Source organism: Dermacentor silvarum, chromosome 9 (assembly GCF_013339745.2).
Source record: "Dermacentor silvarum isolate Dsil-2018 chromosome 9, BIME_Dsil_1.4, whole genome shotgun sequence".
NCBI classification, from domain to species: domain Eukaryota; kingdom Metazoa; phylum Arthropoda; class Arachnida; order Ixodida; family Ixodidae; genus Dermacentor; species Dermacentor silvarum.
In genome coordinates this window covers 83,318,553-83,340,942 of record NC_051162.1, presented here as the reverse complement: position 1 = coordinate 83,340,942, position 22,390 = coordinate 83,318,553, and the positions used below count along the sequence as shown (strand labels likewise).

At 48.0% G+C, this 22,390-nt stretch overlaps 1 protein-coding gene, 1 long non-coding RNA gene and 1 pseudogene across 2 annotated transcripts in view; 1 reads left to right on the top strand and 2 right to left on the bottom strand.

Moving 5' to 3' along the window:
* The window catches only part of LOC119465344 (uncharacterized), a 47,975-nt gene extending 37,771 nt beyond the window's left edge, over positions 1-10,204 (bottom strand). The window contains exons 1-2 of the long non-coding RNA XR_007463581.1: positions 10,084-10,204; positions 3,032-3,117 (exon numbers count right to left, since the gene is read on the bottom strand). This is a non-coding gene — a long non-coding RNA (uncharacterized LOC119465344). The remainder of the gene's footprint in view (positions 1-3,031; positions 3,118-10,083) is intronic.
* LOC119463685 (zinc finger protein 782-like) overlaps positions 1-22,390 on the bottom strand; it is a 112,585-nt gene that overhangs the window by 76,414 nt on the left and 13,781 nt on the right. The gene's annotated exons all lie outside the window — the stretch shown is intronic.
* On the top strand, positions 9,138-9,783 carry LOC119465343 (uncharacterized; annotated as a pseudogene).

Here is a 22,390-nt window from a genome sequence, read left to right as displayed (position 1 = left end):
GGATTCGAGCGTACGGGCATGAAGGAATCAGCGTGCGGATGCCAGTGGGAGCGACAGCCATCAGAACGCCAGCGATGGAGAGGCGCGTCTTGCTGTCAATCAGGCGATGGCGGCGCATGCTGACGTCGAGGTCGAAATGGGTCAGGAAGTCGGAGCCGAGGATAGGCTGATGAACGTCGGCCACGATGAAGACCCACCGGAACGTGCGCCGCAGGCCAAGGTCGAGAGTGAGGGACCGCAGACCATACGTGGCGATGGAGGTAGAGTTTGCCGCGCGGAGCGTAGGTCCAGGTGACTTAGAAACGCGGTCACGCTTGGAGGACGGCAGTACACTGACCTCGGCACCCGTGTCTACAAGGAACCGCAGGCCGGAAATGCGATCCGTGACTATGAAAAGGCGGCCGGGTTGTAAGGCGAGGTCACATGCCGCCGTCAGTGATCTCGCGGTGCGTTTCCCGACCATTCGCATGGGGTCTTGCACCGACGGGCGCGGTGCTGGAAAGTGCGATGGTACCAGCAGATAGGCGAGCGTCTAGGACTGCACGAGCGGCGACTGGTCAGGGAAGAGGGACGGCAGCGGGGACATGAGGTAGAGCCGCGCTAGTCATGGGAGGATGTCCGAAGGGCGTCGATGGAAACAGCGAGCTGGACGATCCGAGACTCTAAGCGGGCTATGATTGAGGACTGTGGCGTTGAAGAGAGGGCGGCGACTGAAGGAGAAGTCGCGTCGTGGACTCGATCAGCGAGCTGGGCGAGGCGGTCGAGGGTCAAGTCCTCTGTAGCAGCCAAATCAAGGCGGGTGGACTGTGTTAAGCGCTGCAAGAAGAGCTCCCTCAACAGCGCACCGTTCGGGTCGACCTTGCTTGTGCCCAGGAGCTGTCGCATGCTGTTGAGCAGCTGGGAAGGGCGGCGATCTGCAAGGTCCTCGGATGTGAGCAGGTGCTGGAGGCGCGCGCTCTCGGACGCCATGGTGCGTTCTAAAATACTCTGCTTCAGTTGCTGGTACGGGGCATCACTCAAAGGTGCAGCGATAACGTCTGCCACTTCTTGAGCTACCTCAGGAGACAGGTTGCAAAGTAAGTGGCGAAACCGCAAAATCTTCGAGGTGATGTGTTGCAGATCGAAGATGGCTTCGACCTGGGCGAACCAAACCTGAGGGTTCTTGCGGCAGAACGTGGGCAGGTGGAGCTGTAGAGCTGCGACGTCCCGTGGGCGCGAGGTAGCGTCAGGCGGGAGGTTGCTGGGGTCGGTCATCTCATCACGTCCGGGTCACCACTGTCGAGAACCGAGGGGTCGCAGCGGAGCGCCAGAACAAGGAGACCAGCTCGGCAGGCGTTTAGAACCGACTGGCGCGTGCCATGCTTGCGCCGTTAGCACGCGCCGCCTAACTTTATTGTCGTCGTCATTCGCAGCCTGCCCAAAAGCGCTGGCCAAGAGCGCCGACCTAAGCGTCCCCGCTTAGCAGCATCGGTGGGCGCTACAGGTTTGTCTTCTCTGAAATGGAGAATACCAGTTCTCAGAAGGTGTGATTCTATCGCTCCATCTTGACGATTGTAGTGTGCCTGACGACGGAAAGATGTCACGCCAAAATCCTTCAGGAAATCAGCCAGTTCTTCCATATATTGAACTGGGACATGGCATGTCTTGCCAACATTTCTTGTATAAGATGCTGGTATAAATGGCTTGACTCCCAAACCCGCCACTTCACTTATCGACAGTAGATGTCTTGTAGACGAGACGGAAGTAACATTGCCAGAGAAACTTCCATCTCTATTCACGCAAAATGACTGCACCTTTTCCTTTGCCGTGGAAAGAATTTATGACGCTGCGCAGTTTGGATTTAGTTGCTAGAAGTTGCAGCCTTACTGTGAGGGTCGAAAGACAACGGCAATACCCTCACGTGGCTTCTTTTTAAACGATACGAAAGAGAATGGCGTATCCTAACAGTCAATGTCTTCTTGTTCCCTTAGCTCATAGGCGGATACCCTGTCTTCGTCAAACTGTGGTTTTTTTGCTTCAGTTTCGCATGTCTCGGCCATATTCAGTGAAGGGGCGCTGGAACGTACTGCAGCCTTCAAAAGTAGCTTCGCGAGTTTGATGACATTAGTCACATGTTGTGGCACTTCTGGATGCAGGGCCGATTCTGCGGCACTCATGCACCTCGGAATGCGCTGTCGGACATATGGCTCGTGCGGGTGTTCTTTGCTGCTTACCGCATACCTGCCAAGTTTTAAGAAACTAAATCCGGGAGAACTTCCGACAGGAGGGGGGGGGGAGTCAGTCATTTACCCCCTGCACACCCCCGACGTCTATTTTCAGGTACTGACAGAACATCACAATTTCATTTACAGATATACAAATGACCACTTGAACAACAAGGTCTCACTTTTGCAAGCATTTCGTTGTCGCTAATTTTGCCTTCAAACATTCTTTAAAATTAAATTCTCAGGCCTACGCAATGCCACAGCGGCTGACGCCAAGGAGAATGATGGAGAGTCGAGTGCTGCAGGGCATTCGCTCGCTAGCTTAATGAGACTAGGGCCACTAGGGCACCCAACAACCGCGTCAGCGTAAGGAGTGGCTCCGCGGTTAATGAAATAGCGCGTGTATAGGGTTTTTCCCTACTACTTTCTTAACAATTTGCACGATGAACTTCCAAATGCATAGGATTGGGTTTGATTCCTTTTGCCAATGTGGCCTGACAAAGCACTGGACGCGGATAGAAACGGGACACAACTGCAATTTGCGGGAGATTTTCCTGTCAACCGTAAACCGGAAGACTTGGCAGGTATGCTACCGCCGTAGTAGGCGGAGATGCGCTGAAGACGGCAGCAAAACCACACGATAATGAGCATGATCTTCAACACATAGGTATACTACAGGATGTCTGTTCTTTCTGGTCAATAGCACAAAGTCTCAAAATCGCACTGATTCTTCAAAGGAAAGAAATAAAATATCTAGTAGAAACAATAACTAATAACTATTATCTAATAAAACTAATAACTAATAGAAAAGGAAAAAAATATCTCACCGAAAAAGAAGCGGCTGCTTGGTGGGACTTCCCAAAGGGCATCACGGATGCTACTCAAGCTGTAAAAAGCTTGCCTAAAGGTGTACCTGAAATCAGTGTACAGAACAAGGAGATGGTATGAGGCACTGCTCTCTTCTAAAACAAGACTAACTTCTTCCTGCTGGATTTGTCCAGCTTTTCTATGTTATATTTGGACTACTCCATTAACCCTTTCAGACGTCGCTTTATCCTGTTCATTCAAAACTTACTTTCACCACATTTTTTGCATCTTCAGAATCATAAAAAATGTGTAGAGCTGCAGAAAAGATTAAGAATTTTCAATTCTTTGGGGAGTTTTGTCAAGTTTCTACAATGTGGACTCCATTTGAAAACTCAATAATGGAACATCAAATATGAGAATGTCAAGTATTTCGTGTTTTGAAAAGCTTGACAAGCCCTTACGCAGCCCTTTGAAAATGATGCCTGGTGCATGACATCGTGAAAAACAATGAAAGAATAAACCCGCTACATACAACATACTGACCGCAAGTAAAATATACCCAACCGTCTTCCTTGCCACTCATTCTGTTAAAACATTTTGCACATGCTGTTCAACATTGCAGATCAATTCCAATATTAAGTGCTTTAAGATGGATGCGACACAATCAAATATGACTGTTTCTGCCAGTGCTTTTGCTGTTGAGGCACTATCTCGGTGTACACAATTTTGCACACAGTGTCTGAAACAGTTAATAGGCCTTACGCTAACATTGAAGACAAAAGGACGGCAGCACCTTTCAGTAAAAAAAGAGAACAAGCAGAGCACTAAAATATGAAGACTAAACAGGTGCACTCAATCATAGTCATTACATGCAGATGAAAGGAGCTTAATTTACGACCACCTCTGCAACTGAGAAGGCAATGTGCTAGAATATGAAGAAGGTACAGATGCCAGCTCCATCCAGTACACAGATGTTGAGTGGATGTTGGACAATCATGGCAGCTGCTAGTACGATCCCTTCAATCTGGGGTTTTAGGTGCCAAAACCAGTTCTGATTATGAGGCACGCCGTAGTGGAGGGCTCCGGATTAATTTTGACCACCTGGGGTTCTTTAGCGTGCACTACAACGCAAGCACATGGGCGTTTTTGCATTTCGCTTCCATGAAAATGCGCCCGCCAAGGCCAGGATTCAATCCCGCGATCTCGTGCTGAGCAGCACAACGCCTTAGCTGACTGCGCCACCGCGGCGGGTGCTGCTACGATCTCGCTCTCCAGGATTGGTATTCGCCACTGATGTGGCATCAGCAGAGTGGCTAAGAGTAACAATCTCCGGCTGGTATAACGTAAACCATTTAACGTTTATTTTTATTCCAAATCGGCCATTAGCCTTCCGTGATAGGTCAAAGTGGATACAGGTTTGCCCATATGGGTGGCTGTCACGCCCATATGGGCAGACCTGGAACCGTTTTGACCTATCACAGAGGGCTAATGGCCAATTTGGAATAAAAACAGATTGGAACAGTTTTGCGTTACACCAGCCCTAGGATGCCACTCTGTTCGTAGTGAGTTCAAGTACTTCGAGCAGAATGAGAACTTTCTGTTCTTTGTAATTTCCCTGCAAAGGATTTCGGGATTCCAGTGATGGGCACCAGCAGAGATCAAAACAACCAGGGGAGCTCTATATCTCCTTGTATGATAACATTTTGCACAGAGCAGCTATCATAGCATGCTTCAGTCACAATGAATTTTCACGTCACTACAGAAATATACTCCACTGCAAGCTGCAGAACTGTCAGCACCGTAGTTGCATCAATGAAGGAAAGAAATGAGCCAATGAATTTTTAACACTTGGTTCAAAACTAAACAGGTGATGAATAAGTGTTGTAACAGGTGCCATTGAATGACGATACACTAAAACCTCGATATAAAGAGGTCGGAAAAATCAGCACTTCAGTAAATGAACATTTCGCTACACTGAAATTCAACCTCTTTGCTAAGCACTGTCGCCAACCGATTCTTACTTACTCGTAAGGGGCCTAACGATACAACTTTGTTTTCCCATTCCCCCTTTTCCCTAACATAGGTCAGCGTGCCATCAACTTGCACAAGTTTTTTTACGCGCAAACATAGCTGCCCCGTCTGTCAAATCCGCGAAATCAACTTTGTCGGCGCGAGAGAACCGAGCGCCCGAGGAGAAACGCGCCTGGAGGTGAATAATATCGCCGCGTTCGCGCCCTTTCCGATTGTGCTTCGACGCCGCGGTGCATTATTGCGGCGGTCCGCGTTCGCGAAGTCAGACGTCACTAACTTTTTCCGTTACATTACTTTTGCGGTAAAAGCGTCAGTTAAGTTTCACATGCGCTCTCTCTTCAGCATGTTGAGGGGCAGCTTCTTTCAACTTCAGTCATGGAGAGCGCTGTATGGTATCCCAAACGCGCAACGACATCCTTTATCTCGCCGATCAAGATCGCTTCCAAGATACCAACTGGCCTTGCCCTCAGGCGCGAGGGTGTTGTGTTTAGTGTAGAGGGCGCGAGTGCTAAGCCGATTATGAGGCGCCCTCTATAGGATGTAGCATATAAAGGCTGTGCTGTGAATAAACGGGGGCACTTCTGCTGGGGACTCGGAGCGTGTGTCTTACTCCGCGGCCCTCGGGCTTCAGCCTGCCTCCTCGGCCGCCTCGGCTCGAACCCTCCCACCACATGGTGTCAGAAGTGGGATGCGTGGTTCCCGCGACTTGCCATGGCTAACAAAGACGCTCCAGTTCCTGCTCTCGCTGCCGCCAGTCTCCGGAGTCCCGCTCCGTTCCCCTTCGACGATGTCGGCGAGTGGCTGCCCTGGTTACGGCAATTTGAGGACTATGCCTTCGCCACCGGCATGCACGCAGCCCCGGACGAGACGAGGGTTAGGACTCTCCTCTACTGTATGGGCCCCCGTGCACGCATTGTCCTCAGTTCTCTCATGTCCGATGAAGAAGCGTACAAGTCCTACGCGGAAGTCACCCGGCGGCTCACAAGCTACTTCGTGCACCCCGTAAACGAGGTGTACGAGAGCTCTCGGTTCCACAAGCGGACGCAAGAGCCAGGCGAAACCGTCGACAGTTTCTTCACGGCCCTTCGGAACATGGTACGCAAGTGTAACTACCCGTCACCTGCCGTTGAAGAGCGTCTTGTTCGCGACCGTTTCGTCGTGGGTTTGGCGGATTCTCGCCTTTCAGACAAGCTGTGCCGCACTCCGAGCCTTTCCCTGGACGACGCACTCGTGCAAGCTCGTCAGCACGAAGACGCCGAACGCGAAAGACAACGCCTGTCCCTCACCGCTGGGCAACCGCTTACGGCAGCTCACGTGGACGCGGCGACTTCGCGTAAACCCGCGCAGCGTGCACGCGGACGACGCAATAGACGGGACTCTGGCAACTTTGCTGACTTTGCGTCACGTGACCGACCCGACGGTTCGCACTCGAGCAACAGAGCTGGCGAGGCTTTGAAATGCGGCCTAGGCCTAAGTAGGCAATGCGGATTTTGCGGTCACGAGTTTCACCGACGGTCTGACTGTCCAGCGGCCAAAGCGGTCTGTAACCACTGCAAGAAGCGAGGCCACTTCGCGGCGGTATGTCGCTCAGGGAAGCGCCTCGGATCCGTCGAGCTCCACTCCGTCGCGGCGGTGGCCCGCAACGGGCGGTACGTTGAGGTGCGTGTCAACGGGAACCCTCTCGTCTTCAAAGTGGACTCTGGAGCCGACGTCTCGGTGGTTCCGCGCACGTTTCCCGGCTGCCCAGCCGTCCTCGATAAGCCGCGAGGCGAAGAACTTTTCGGACCCGGGAAACAAGCCCTGAAGCTTCTCGGCACCTTCGACGCGGCGCTGTCTTGGAGAGGCAGGCAAGTCAACGAGCGCCTCTACGTCGTTGCGGGACAAGAGCAGCCACTTCTCGGCTATCCCGCTATCGTTGCCCTTGGGGTCGTCAAGTTTGTCGGCGCCGTCGCACCAGCTCTGCCGGACGCACCACCTCGTGAAGTCCCTCCAGCCCTTTTCACCGGCCTGGGCACGTTTCCGGAAGAGTACACGATACGTATCAAGCCTGACGCGGTACCGTATGCCCTCAGCACAGCCCGGCGTATCCCGATACCGCTACGAGACGTAGTCAAAAAGGAGCTCGACAAGATGGAGCAGGAGGGCGTGATCCGGTGCGTCGACGAACCGACGGACTGGTGCGCGGGACTTGTCGTCGTCCCGAAGCCAGCGGGGGGTTACCGCCTGTGCGTTGATTTGACCAAACTCAACCAAGTCGTTCTGCGTGAACGCCACGTACTCCCGACCGTCGACCAAACCCTCGGACTTCTCGGTGACGCACGCGTTTTCTCGAAGTTGGACGCAACTTCAGGCTTCCACCAAGTACGCCTGGCGCGCGACTCCCAGAAGTACACGACTTTCATCACTCCGTTTGGCAGGTATTGCTACTGCCGCCTCCCATTCGGCATAACATCGGCCCCGGAATACTTCCAGCGTCAGATGTCTCGCCTGCTGGAAGGGTTGGCTGGTGTTGTTAACCTTATGGACGACATCCTTGTGTTTGGCCGCACCACAGAAGAACACGACCAACGCCTCCAGGCAGTCCTTGGTCGCCTCCAACAAGCGGGGGTCACCCTCAACGCTGCCAAGTGCACTTTCGGCGTGTCCAGCGTGCGGTTCCTTGGCGTTGTCGTCGGTGCCAATGGCATCACTCCGGATCCAGAGAAAGTGGCCGCCATTCAGCGCATGCCAGCTCCTCAGGACGTTCATGGTGTCCAACGTTTTCTCGGTATGCTCAACCATGTCGGTCGCTTCCTCCCGGGCCTCTCTCAAACGACTGCGCCAATCAGAAGTCTCCTGAACAAGCTTGCAGCCTGGACATGGGGACCAGCGCAGGCTTCAGCATTTGAAAAGCTCAAGAGCATGCTGTCGTCGGACATCTGCCTCGCAAGGTACAACCCTGCACTGTTGACGACAGTCTCCGCAGATGCCAGTTCCTTCGGGTTGGGTGCTGTCCTCCTTCAAGACCAGCCATCAGGGGAGCGCCGACCAGTTGCATACGCCTCTCGAGCGCTGACTGAAACGGAACGGAGGTACAGCCAGATCGAAAAGGAGGCACTGGCTGCCACCTGGGCCATCAACCGATTCGACGAGTTTCTTCGGGGTCTTCGTTTCACCCTCGAGACCGACCATAAGCCGTTAGTACAGCTCCTAGGAACCGCGGATCTCGATCTCATGCCACCACGAATCCAGCGCTTCCGCATCCGCCTTCTCCAGTACCAGTTTGATGTCAAGTACGTTCCTGGGAAACAGCTGGCCACCGCAGATGCACTCTCAAGGGACCCAGTCGTCCAGCTGCCAGCGACTCCAGCTGTTGACAAGGTGGAGCTGTACGTTCAAGAAGCACTCCGTGCTATCCCTCCTACATTTGCAGTCCTCCTCGACGACTTCCGAGCTCACCAGGCTGCAGATGGGGAGTGCGCGCAGCTCAAGTTGTACTGTGAGCAAGGGTGGCCTAGGAAAGAGAATCTGCCTCTCAGCATGGCTCAGTTCTGGGCTCATCGGGCCGAGTTCAGTATTGGTGACGGCCTTCTCCTCTGCGGTGGACGCCTGCTGGTGCCCGCTTCTCTGCGGAAGCACGTCCTCTCCCTCATCCATGACGGACACCTCGGAGTGAACCGTTGCCGCGCCATCGCCAGGGGAGCTGTCTGGTGGCCGACCATGGGGAGTCAGATCAAGACAATGGTGGAGAACTGTCCCAACTGTGCTACCACGCGGGTCCAGCGAGCAGAGCCACTGCTGCCTACCGTGACGCCTAGCCGTCCCTGGGAGCGAGTCGGGGTGGACATATTTCATCACGAAGAAGCCGACTACCTTCTCCTCGTAGATTACTACTCGAGGTACCCTGAAGTGCTGTCCCTTCGCTCGACGACGTCTACAGCGGTGATCTCCATCATCAAAAGTGTCTTCGCAAGGCATGGAATCCCAGAGACCCTCGTCAGCGATAATGGGCCTCAATTTTCGTCGGCAGAATTCCGCGTCTTCGCCCAGAGCTACGGATTCTCCCACGTCACCAGCAGTCCCAGGTACCCGCAGTCTAATGGGGAAGTCGAGCGTATGGTGCGGACGGTTAAGGAACTCTTCAAGAAGTCTCCGGACTGGCCTTTGGCCCTCTTGGCATACCGCAACGCACCTGGCGTGACCGGGTACAGCCCTGCTCAGCTGCTCATGGGGCGCAGCCTCAGGACTCGCCTTCCGGTCCCCATGGCCGCGTTGCTTCCAGAACCACCTAACGCTGCCGACTTCCACCGGCGTGACACTACCCAACGACGTCGCCAGCGTCAAGATTTTGACCGTCGACATGCTGCACAAGATTTGCGGCCCCTGGAGGAGGGAGAGAGAGTGTGGATTCGCGACACAGATTGTGCTGGCACTGTTCTTAGCCCAGCGCAGCGTCCACGCTCCTACGTGGTCCAGACGGATGCAGGTGCTCTCGTCCGCAACCGGAGACATCTGGTTCCGCAGCAGTCTCCGTCATCAGGTGGTCTAGACCTCGGCAGCTCCAGTCCACGGACACGAGGATCTGAAAGCCTGCCACAGACTCCAACTCGCCCAGAGCCTGTGTGCAGCAGTCCAACTCCCAGGGCACTTACTCCTCTACCAGTTGCATCGCCACCGGTTGCCCCGGCTACTCCCTCAAGACCGCCTGGGTCAGTTGTACGCACTCGGTCTGGACGTTGTGTTAGGCCGCCGGTGCGGCTGAACTTGTAGAACGTGCCATGAGACATTTGTCATTACGTTGTATACCTGAGAGCAAGGGGTTGCTTTCTGTTACTTTCCCAAAAGGGGGGATGTAGAGGGCGCGAGTGCTAAGCCGATTATGAGGCGCCCTCTATAGGATGTAGCATATAAAGGCTGTGCTGTGAATAAACGGGGGCACTTCTGCTGGGGACTCGGAGCGTGTGTCTTACTCCGCGGCCCTCGGGCTTCAGCCTGCCTCCTCGGCCGCCTCGGCTCGAACCCTCCCACCACATTTAGTACTACTGCCTCTACCGATACTCACGTTTGTCATTTCTTACACGAGGTAGGCTGCATTGTCATAGAATAAAGGCCTTGTCTTGGAGACAGCACAAACACACAGCAGAAACACACAGCCTATGGCACAGCACGCAAAATCAGGCGCCGTAAATCACCCGCGCTACACTGTACCAACGCATACAGTGCAATTGGTGTTGATGTTGATAGACTTTTTGTTCGGATCGGGAGCCCTGTATAGTCTCCAAAACACGATGTCTATGACGGGTTTCCGGCTCCCGAAATTGCTTTTCGCTGCATTAAACCAGCGAAAGCATAGCCTTTAAGATGTGCATTTTAATTCCTGATGGCGCCACCCCAATTTTCTTTTCATCTTTTTAGGCATGAGTTATGGCCTCCGAGATTACGCGGCGCGTCCTTAATCTCGAATGCTACGCATTTGCGTGTTGACTGCGCGTGACTTCATCAGAGTAGTATTTGTGTAGTTACGGCAGATTCGTGTGTTCATGGGCGTAAAAAAATGTCTGTAGTGTGCAGACATGCTTCCGTCAGTGCAGTGGTAATGCTCATGCTAAGCCTACTCACGATCGTCTCGTCGGGACATGGACGGTGCATCTCCGTTTCCATCCAAAAGCAGGTTGTCGCAGCTAAATATAGCCAATGTTTTAAAAACGACGGACTGTGCGAGGAGGCTCAAACCAGCGCCTCCTCTATTTTTTCAATGCCAGCCAGATATGCGGGCGATCCAACGGTTCACCACCCTCTCCAATTACCCTTTCTGTCGTAGGAAAGTAGGAAAGTAGTAGTAGGAAATTGTTAAAACAAACAACTCTAGTCTAGGGGGTGTTGCTAAAACCCCTTGATAATTTGAAAGTAGCGAAACTCTCCTCCCCGCCGCGTTTTCCTCCTCGATTCTAATCGTTCGCCGGCTGCGCGTGCTGCGCACGGCACGCTGTTCCGCCTTGGCTCCCGCGGACGGGCCGCAGAATTCAATGGAGAAGCATCATTTTGGGCTAGTTGCGCGCCCCAGTGGCGTAGAAAATTTCGAAAAATGGTGATAACAGCATGAAGAATGCTGAAGACAACGTTAATGAGGAGGTTGGTTTCAGCTTAAAGCCGTATGAATGACACACACTGATGTAAACGGAGCTTTGAGGAGAGTTCTATACTCGAGATATTTTTTTCTGCCACACGATACACTGCTTCACTTTGTGCATCTGATCTAGTATTGCTTCTAGTGTTTGGCAATTTTTTTTCTTGCATGTGCGCGCATATGCACCGCAGGTATTATATTTAGCGTGCCTTCTTATAATGAATTACTGGCGAGTACATCATCCGTCCATGTGTTTGTGACAATGTCGAAGTAGCTTTTGTGCTGTGGTTCCTGTATTGAATAGGACGGTTGCGCAATTTCAGTGCAGTGAAGCGCTGCCGGCAACCACCCATCGCCAACAACAACAGAAGCTGAGGAAAGGTATTTACAGATTATTGTTTAGGCGTCGGTGTCAATGAAGCTTTAAAAAATATTCGGTATACCTACGGGAGAAGGCATTCTATATTTTTAGGCAAAAGAAACGCCTCTGGATAAGGTACTTTGATAGTTCATGCCGACATACCGTTAAATTATGTAGTAGGATAGCCAAAATTGTGATTTTGATTCGACATCAGAAAAACATTTATTACACAAAAATCAAAAACAATGGTCAGCAAGATGTTTTATTTTTATGCGCACGCAAAACGTTATTTGACAAGATACAGATAACATAGAAGAGTATCATATAATATTCACAATGAGAAACAATGATGGTCTAGAAATATGCCATGCAGTACAGATGGCAGCTGAGAAAAAGACATGCTAAAGAAATAACAACAGCAGTAAAATTATGCCTTGGCACAAACCTACACCGTTATGCAGTCAACAATTACTCAAGCCCAAACTTCTTTTCTTAAGCCAAGCTTTAAAAGCTCACAAGTGTCAGCGGTTGTGGTGGTGGTGGTGTCACGCTGAAAAGTGGACCGATCCCGGTGATAGTGCACAAAGGGTCTGAGCTCAATGGCACATACGAGGGGCAAAACAAAAAAGGAGAGAGAGAGGATGAAAGAAACAAAGAGAAAGAGAGAGAAAAAATACAGAGAAAGAAAAAATCACCACAAAAGTCGGATACACACCCGACAAGCTTCGCTTACCCAGATTTTCTCGACAGGGGAAGGGCTGGTGATTTTTTGTTTCCTTGCCTTGTGCATGCGGGCTTCATTCCACAAGTTGAGAGAATGATGTTTATGCCACTTCACGTCGCAGCATGACACATCTTCATCACCGCCACTCGCTCCGTGCGGCAGGTCACGCAAGTGAGTAGTCTCGAAAAAAGGCATGCAAACAATGTCCTTTACTGACGGTCTGGGGGCATTGAAATAGTGACGCTATCATGTGGTTGTTTTTGTATTTCGCCGGCTTTCTTTAAAGGCAAGAGGCTCCTCAGTGGTACTTAGATGCAAACAGTTCAGTCGGCCATTTTTAAATGTGATCTACAACTTTCGTATTGGTACTTTCTTGGTGAATTCAATCTTGAAAAAGTTAGACAATTACCTTATACTAATTAACTGACTTTGCAAAACAAGAAAATATACTGCAGGCTATTACACATGACAATCAACACCACTGAGTTGGTTTGATCCGCCTAGCACACTCCGTCGTTTTTAGTATGTTGGCTACTTTTAGCCGGCCGGCAATGCTGCGACCCGGTCAACGGAGTAAAATGGGGGGGGGGGGGGGGGGTTAAGCGCTATAGTGACCGGGACCCAAATATGCTAGGTTCGCCCAAATAGCCACTAAATACTGATTTGACTTGGTGTCGCATATTAAAGCTTATTTTTAAATAGATGGCGCTAGAGTGATGAACGCGATAAGAACTCTGAGTGAAGTTTGATACTAGATGTGAGAGTTTGCGGCAAAGTGATCGAGTGTGGCTGCAGTCGTTCTGCCCGTGTAGTCTTTAGCAGACTTCACCTGTGCCTGTGACTGTAGTGAAGTGATTGGGGCTGTATTCGTTCTGCCTGTGTAGTGTTTAGTGGACTTTGCCTGTGGCCTTGAGAGATCATGTTGCCCAGTAGCTTTGTGGAAGCTGATGTGGTTTGTGTGGGCCTTGTAGGCCCTTTTGCCAGTTCCAGAGTGGCGCCTGTACCATTGATTGATCGCGTTGCCCAGTAGCTTTCTTGAAGTTGATGCAATTTGTGTGGATGTCATGGCCGCTTATGACAGTGCTCTAATTATAGTTGGTCACGCTGCCTTTAGAAGCGCGTACAAGCGCAAGAAACTTCACCCGTTCCGGGACACCTTGTATATGTATATAGGTTAAGCGAAATTTTCTTTGCTAACCTCACCGGGTTTCGTGACCGTGGGTTTCATGACCGCCTGGCTGTTTGTTCTCTTGCCGAATAGGCCAACCAATCACAGCAGAACAAGTGCGCCGCTAGGTTCCTTGCACCACCACCAGATGGCACTTGCCTCCACGCCATCTGGTGGGGTGTCAAAAAGGAATGCAAGGAGCATTTATGGCTAAAAGGGAAAGTGCCAGGAGAGCAGTCACTCCTTGGCTTTGTACACCTGTGGACAGGAGCAAATGCCAAAGAGAAAAACAGCAGAAAATTCTGGAATGCATATCAAGTGACATTATTGAGCTAGGAGGAGGGTACGAGATAATTATTCTTTATTTAAACAAAACTCACAGCGCCATTGGCATTATTGTGAGGGGCATAATACAGAATAAAACAAATCAACAGAGTTTTGGCTCACAACCTCAGCCGGTAACAAATTCCACTCCGATATGGTCCTCGGAAAGAAAGAAAACTTAAAAAGGTTAGTCCCGGGGGCATACTCCCGAACCTTGAACATGTGGTCTCTTCGAGTGGATAAGTTATATGGAGGACGCAGATATGACGAGGCCTCGATTCCAGTTTGATTATTATATATAGTGTAAAAAAGCTTGAGACCAAGATTCTTGCGGCGTTCGCTTAGAGGAGTCCATCCTAGATTTCTTTTTAATTCCGTTGCACTATCAAACCGATTGTACCGCCCCAGGACATACCTTGCAGCACTAGACTGTATGCGTTCAAACGCTTTTATTTGTACAGAGTAGGTCGGATCCCACACAGGGCAGGCGTACTCAAGTAATGGCCTTTTGTAGACTTTGTATGCAGCCTCTTTGACGTGACTTCCCACGTGCTTGAGATTCCTTCGAAAGAAACCAAATGAAGCTCTGGCCTTGCGCACAACGCAGTCAATGTGCTCGGACCATGATCCATCCTCAGATAAAGTCACTCCGAGATACTTATACGAAGATTCCTGGCAAACAACTTGATTATCTAGATAGTAGCGATACCGCAGTTTACCAATTTTTTTGTGAAGCTGACATGCACGCATTTATTAATGTTCAGATTCATTCTGTTTAAACTGCACCACATTTTGATACGATGGAGATCTTCCTGCAGCTGTATGCAATCCGCCCCACTGTCCACATTACAGTACAGTGCACAATCATCAGCGAAAAGACGTACAGTTGACTTGATTTCATTAGAAATATCATTAATAAAAATAAGGAAGTGCAGAGGTCCGAGTACGGAACCCTGTGGAACCCCAGATGTTACATCGACACACCGAGAACATTTACCATTCAGAACAACTTGCTGTTTCCGTGATGTTAAATAGTCCATTATCCATTTTTTAACAGTGTTATCAATATTAATGTACACAGGTTTCTGTATTAATAGCTGATGCGAGACAGTGTCAAAGGCCTTCTGAAAATCTAAAAATAAACAATCAATGTGTCCTCTATGATCGAGACTGGAGGCTATATCGTGGTAAAATTTGAGTAGCCGAGTTGTACAAGAAAAACCTTTTCGAAATCCACGCTGTTGAGTATTTAGAAATCCTATTGACGTAATGTGCTTAATGAAGGCCGTATAAATAATGTGCTCAAAAGTCTTACAACACTGTGGGGTGAGGGATATAGGTCTATAATTACACACGTCTGCTTTGCTACCTTTTTTAAAAATTGGTACTAGGTGCGCTAGCTTCCAGTCGTCAGGTAACTGGCCTTCACTGAGAGACTTGTTGAAAATTACAAAAAGGTATTTAGCTACCTCTCGAGAGCACTTTTTCAAAATTCTAGGAGATATACCATCCGGTCCTGTAGCTTTACATTCTTCGATGTTGTCAAGGAGCTTTATTATATCTTCCATGGAAATTAATATAGGCTCCATTGCTGCGTATGTCTCCGACGATGATCGAGGCGAAATCGGAGGCTCCGCAGTGAATACAGATTTAAAGAAATCATTAAATACGGCAGCTTTTTCTATGTCATCAGTAATTATCTTACCATTATGTTTTAAATCTGGAAGCCCAGAACACTCCGCACTGCACCTCTTGAAGAACTTCCAAAACTTATTATTATTTTTGAAATCAGTGGCTAAGCTTTGAAAATGATGCTCTTTACACTTCACTAATTTAGTTTTATACAGTTCCATCAGATTCCGTAATTTGTTAAGAGAGAGAATGACGTTTTTCTTTTGCAATGTTCTGAATACACTCTCTTGCGTCATCGGATCAGTCGAATTAGGTCGCCATTGATCCATGGCTTTCCCTTTTGCTTTACTTTGATACTTCGAACACAAGGGACGTAACTTTGGGTGAGTGAGAGTATACGATTCTTAAACATCAACCATAGCTCATTAATATTTAGGGAATCAGTTAACACTCGAACGATAAATAGTGGTCGTCCAACTGTTTTGAAATTTCAGTGTAGTTTGCTTTGTGGTAAAGGTAAATTGTATAGGACTCACTAATTTTGGGGGGCGGAGAAGCAATAACCAACCAATCTAGCAACAACGTCATGGTCACTTATACCAGAAATAACACTCAGGTTTAACAAAAAATCCGGGACATTGCAAAACAACAAGTCAAGAAGATTGGGGCCCCTTGTTGGCTGAGAAACATGCTGATAAAAACCAAGAGAATCTGACAATGTTTTCAATTGACCATGGGCTCTGATATTAGAGTTCAACACACAATGACCTTTATAATGCCCTCATTAGAAAATGTTCGTGCAATTTTACGCAGCTGGTTTAATATGTTAGGGTCAGAAGCAGGTGGGCGATAGAAGGCCCCTACAACAAACATTATGCCATCGTTTTGTGTAATTCGACACCAAACGGACTCTGTGGGGTTCTGGTCAATGCGAAGTGCGCAACTTTAAAGCGATGCTTTTACGAGCACAAAAACACCACCGCCACGCGAAGATCTGTCCTTGTGATATGTGGTGAAATCGCTGGGAAAGACCTCGTGGTCAGCTACTGAAGGATCAAGCCAAGATTCAGTGCCAATAACAATATCAGCACCCACGCTGTTTATCAAGCCTTCTAGTTCACCGACCTTATTTTTTACACTTCGGCAGTTGGTTACCAACAGAACAAGAGGACGTGGCTGCTTCACAATGCGATTGTGTCACTTTCGCCTACTGCATCGCACTATCTCATGTGCTTCAGAGTTCCATGTAAACGTTGCATCATTATTAATCAGCCTGTCATGAATAAGCTTAACAGAGTGCTCGCATTGTTCCCTTTTTGCTTTGGCGTATTCCCATAGATGCTTTCTTTTTCAACGTACTTCATGAGAATAATCATTACTGAGAGACAGGCCGGTGTCTTTTAGTTTATGCGCATGTTTGAAAAGTTCATTTTTTACATTATAATCATAGAGCCGTAAGATAACAGGTAGTTTACCGGTTTGCTTTTTAGTGCTGACTCACTGTATTCTTCCTACGCAAGCTACCTTCACGCCCATCTTACTAGAGAACACATCGTCGATCACCTGCTTTCTTAGCGACGCTGGCGTTTCATCATCTGTTTCCTTCAGCCCGTAGATAACTAGATTATTTCGCCAGCTCCGATTTTCTAGGTCGTCAATTTTAGAGTGTAATGCTGCAAAATCTTGGGACATTTGCTTAACTGCCTTTTCACAGTGGTCAAATTGCGCACTATATGATGAAAGACGCTTCAGTTCGCTTTCAAGGGAATTCAGACGCGAGTCTGTTCGGACAATGTAGTCGTCAAGCTTGACAGAGACTGCGCCTATCTTTTCGAGAATTTCTTTTTGGCCAGTAATGAGCATACTGAGAAGTTGATCGTCAGGGCCAGGGACATGAACACGCACATAGAAGACATGGACGGGTACACAGACTCAACAGGTAACATTATGCTGGATATGTGTGAAAGGAATGACTTAGTTGTATACAACAGTACTGAGAAGCATGAAGGGCACATAACATGAAAGATAGGGAGCCTACAGTCGGCGATAGATTATGCACTAAGGTTACATAGGATGCATGATAGGCTAAAGGTAATGAACATAGATGAATATGACTCCAGAAGTCTAGGTAGTGGTCACAAACATATTAAGTTGAGTTTTAGAAGAGAAATGAAAGTAGGTAGGAGGCAAGATGAACGACCAGGTGAGATATTTTACTCGGAAAAGCAGCCGAAAATTGCAACTCACCAAATTGAGGAAGTTTTTTATGAGGATACTAAAACAGAATGGACTTATGCAAATTTAACAGGGCTATTTGAGCTAGAGCTTGCTAAGGTACGAGTCAGGCCCAATTAGGGAACAGAAGACGTAAACCCAAGAGCTGGTGGGATGAGGAGGTTAAGAAGGCCATAGAGAAGCGTCAGGAAGTATCCAGGGAACACAGAGATTCAAAGCAGAGGGGTGAACCTGAAGCTTATGTAGACAGAAAATGGGATAACTTCCTTAACTGTAGAAGGGAACCTTTCCATTTGATCAATGAGACGATTAGAAAAAAGGGGACCCAATGGTTGTCAGAAATAAACAAAAAGGATAGGAAAGCGGCGAAGAAATTTTGGAAACATCTCAATTCCTTGAGTAAAACACTAGCCTACAGCAGAGGTTTATAGTTACAGCTCACGGTGTTCGGCTAGAAGGAGATGAGGCAATGGAACATATAAGAACAATGACAGAAAAATTTAAAGAACGAAACGTAGCATGTGCTCAATCAGGTTAGGATAGACTGGTTATTGCAGTGGCTCCACTTGAACAAAGCGAGAGGAAAAGGGTAGAGAAGAGGTTTCCCACTAGCATGTCGACAGGTCCTGATGGCATCCAAATTATATTAATAAAGACATTGGGCCCAAATTCTAAGAAAGCATTAAGAGAGGCAGTCAGCAAAATGATAATGGATGGTAAAGCCCCCGACAGCTGGAGACTGAGCAGGATGAGCATGATATATAAGGGAAAGGGGGACAAAGCCGACATAAACAACTACCGTCGCATAACAGCGACATCAGTGGTTTACAGTGGGGTAATGCATATTATAAAAGACAGAATGGAGGCATGGGTGGAGGGCGAGGAGGTGCTGGGGGAACTACAAAATGGGTTCCGAAAACGAAGAAGGTTAGAAGATAATCTGTTCTCATTGACGCAGTGTATTGAAATAGCAGAAAAGGAACACAGCCCCCTTGGCTCGCATTTCTGGATATCAAGGGATCCTGTGACTGTGTAATCCAAAAGGATTTGTGGGACATACTGGGCACTCTAGATGTGAAAGATGTAGTAAATAATCTTTTAAAATATATCTATAAAAGTAACAAGCTCTTATAACATGGGAAAAAAAGGTATCTGAGCCTATAGAGATACAACAGGGGCTTAGGCACGGGTGCCCTCTGTCACCATTGTTGTTCATGCTGTATTTATGAAGATTAGATTTACAAAGATTAGAGATGGGATGCTTCCCTTCTACAGTTTAAGAAGTTATCCCATTTTCTGTCTACATCAGCTTCTGGTTCACCCCTCTGCTTTGAATATCTGTGTACCCTGGATGCTTCCTGACGTTTCTCTATGGCCTTCTTACCCTCCTCAGCCCACCAGCTCTTGGGTTTGTCTTCTGTTCCCTTTGGGCCTGACTTGTACCTTAACAAGCTCTAGCTCAAAACGCCCCGTTAAATTTCCATATGTCCATTCTGTTTTAGTATCCTCTGAAACTACTTCCTCAATTTGTTGGCTTGCTATTTCCGGCTGCTTTTCCGAGTAAAATATCCCACCTGGTCGTTCATCTTGCCTCCTACCTACTTTCATTTCTCTTCTAAAATTCAGCTTAATATGTTTGTGACCACTACCTAGACCTCAAGAGCCATATTCATCTATTTTCATTATCTTTTGCCTATCATACATCCTATGTGACATTAGTGCATAATCTATCGCCGACTGCAGGCTCCCTATCTTTCATGTTATGTGCCCTTCACACTTCTCAGTACTGTTGCATACAACTAAGTCATGCCTTTCACACATATCCAGCATCATGTTGCCTGTTGAGTCTGTGTACCCATCCAGGTCTTCTATGTGTGCATTCATGTCTCCTAGTATAATTATCTCACACCCTGCTCCTAGCTCATTATAGTCACTTGATATGCATTCCAGAATTTTTTGTTTTCCTCTTTGGCATTTGCTCCTGTCTACAGGTATACAAAGTCAAAAAGTGTCTGCTCTCCTGCCATTTAAACTTTTAGCCATAAATGGTCCTTGCATTCCTGTTTAACCCTTTGACAATTCATACTTTTAGGAATGAATGCTCCCTTTTTTTGTTGCCCTCTGTTCTATTGCAATATAGCCATGCATAGTCACGATTATAGGGTGGTTGCTCCATGTCCCAAAGATGTGTCTCCACAAACGCGTATACCATCAGCTTTTCCTGTCTTCGTTTCTCGTCTATCTCGTCCCACTTCATCCTATTCCTGCCGCTTTGCATATTAATATACCCTATGTCCGAATAACCTTGCCACTGGTGCTTACGTCTATTCCTTCTCCTACAGACTCTACATTACTTGAATCTTAGGGCCTGATGATGATTGATGATGATTATTGTTGTTTATTGGCGCAAGGGCCAGGTGTGGCCAAAGAGCACCAGGACGATAGTAATGACGTGTTAGTGGTATATGAATCGTCAATTATATGAAGGTTAGATGTGGCATGGCTGTAAAGGGGCCTAAAAGCAGTCGCTGTAAAGTGCGTAAAATCTATACGTAATAAGATTATGGCAATGACTAATGATGTGTATTATAGACATGAACAATACATTGCGAAAGAATGATATGACTTCCAAAATATTGCAGATGCAAGAATTAGCCAGAAGCACAAGTGCCTAAACAGAGCCCTTGAGACACAAGGGCCTGGAGGCATGTGCTATAAAAAACAATCACAGCAACAACCTCTGGAGAGAGGATGCGCTACGAACTTGTTGGGCTAATAACATGTAGCACGACATCATTCAGGAATGCGAGGACTGCTTTGGTATTAAAGAGCAGTTCTTTACCGAGAAACATAGCGGGATGTAGAGGGACATAATAGCGATATGCTAGAGGAAAGTGTTTCTTTCTTTCTCTTTCGGCTTCCCGACACTCCAGGAGGACGTGGAGGACGGTGAGCCTCTCGCCACATCTACCACAGGTTGGAGGGTCGTTACCACTCAATAGAAAATTGTGGGTGCCGTACATGTGTCCTATTCTTAGACGACAGAATAGGATATCAGTTCGCCGGGTTTTTGTTACGGAAGGCCAGTAACCTAATTGTGGCTTAATCAAATGAAGCTTATTACTTGTTTCTGCATCCCACAAGCGTTGCCAGTGGCTTCGCAGTTTCTTTCGCAAGAAAGGTTTTAAATCTGTTGCAGGAACAGCAGCTGTAGGGTTGATAGCGGGTGATGTGACTGATGTGGCCATTTGGTCGGCAAGAACATTGCCCTCGATGGCTCTATGCCCTGGCACCCAGCATATAATGACATGCTGGTAAGTTGCGTATGCTCTACAAAGAACAGAATAGAGCTCAATGAGAACAGGGTTTTTCTGTTTACAGGGTGACTTCAAGGCTTTTACGACGCTCTGGGAGTCTGTAAATATAATAGTTTTTTGAAGTTTAGATTCCTTTATATGCTTTACAGCTGACCATATTGCGTAGGCCTCAGCCGTAAAGATGCTTGTTTCGGGGTGGAGTACGCCAGATTCCGAGAAGGACGGACCGACGGCTGCATAAGATACTCCGACATGCGATTTAGAAGCGTCTGTGTAGAATTCTGTGCACGAGTACTTGGATTGTAATTCTAGGAAATGCATTCGGATTTCGACCTCTGAAGCGTGCTTTGTAACTTCTACAAATGATATATCACATGCTACTACCTGCCACTCCCAAGGTGGTAACAGCTTGGCTGAGGGCATTAGGCGATGTTCGAAGAGTGGGATATCCATTTCTTCACTAAGCTCCCTGACACGCAGTGAGAAAGGTTGTCTTACAGAGGGACGATTACGAAAAAGTGTAGCGCACGTCATATCGTTAACGGTATTAAAACACGGATGCTGATGATTAGAGTGGACTTTAAGGAAATATGTGAGGCTGGTGTATGTTCTCTGCAGATGGAGTGACCACTCAGTTGATTCGACGTATAAACTTTCAATGGGGCTTGTTCTGAAAGCGCCAGTGGCCAGGCGGATACCTAGATGGTGGACGGGGTCCGGCATCTTCAGCGCACTAGGGGCAGCAGAGTGAAATGCCACGCTACCATAATCCAGTCGTGATGAAATTAGACTCTTGTAGAGATTCATTAAACACTTCCTGTCGCTACCCCAGGATGCGTGAGATAAAATTTTCAGTAAGTTCATTGTTCTTAGACATTTCATCTTGAGATATTATATATGCGGAATGAAAGTAAGTTTAGAATCAAGTATGATGCCTAGGAACTTGTGCTCTTTGTTCAAAGGTATTTGTTGTCCATACATTTTGATTGTGGGATCTGGAACAAGCCCTTTCTTCCTGGTGAAAAGAACACAAGAGCTTTTGTGGGGGTTCACTTTGAATCCGTTTTCGTCTGCCCACTTGGACACCTTGTTCAAGCCCTGCTGTACCTGTCTCTCGCACACTGCGAGGTTACATGACTTGAAGCCTATTTGTATGTCGTCTACGTAGACGGAATAAAAAACAGCCGGTGGTAATGACGCTCGGAGTGTGTTCATCTTAACGATGAAGAGTGTGCAGCTGAGCACTCCTCCTTGGGGTACACCAGTTTCTTGTATAAATGGACGTGACAGTGCATTGCCGATTCTGACACGGAAGGTACGCTTAGACAAATAGCTTTCTATTATGCTTAGCATATTGCCATGGATGCCCATTCGCGACAAGTCTCTCAGGATTCCGTAACACCATGTTGTGTCGTACGCCTTCTCCATATCGAGGAATACCGATAAGAAAAACTGTTTATGTACAAATGCGTCTCGGATAT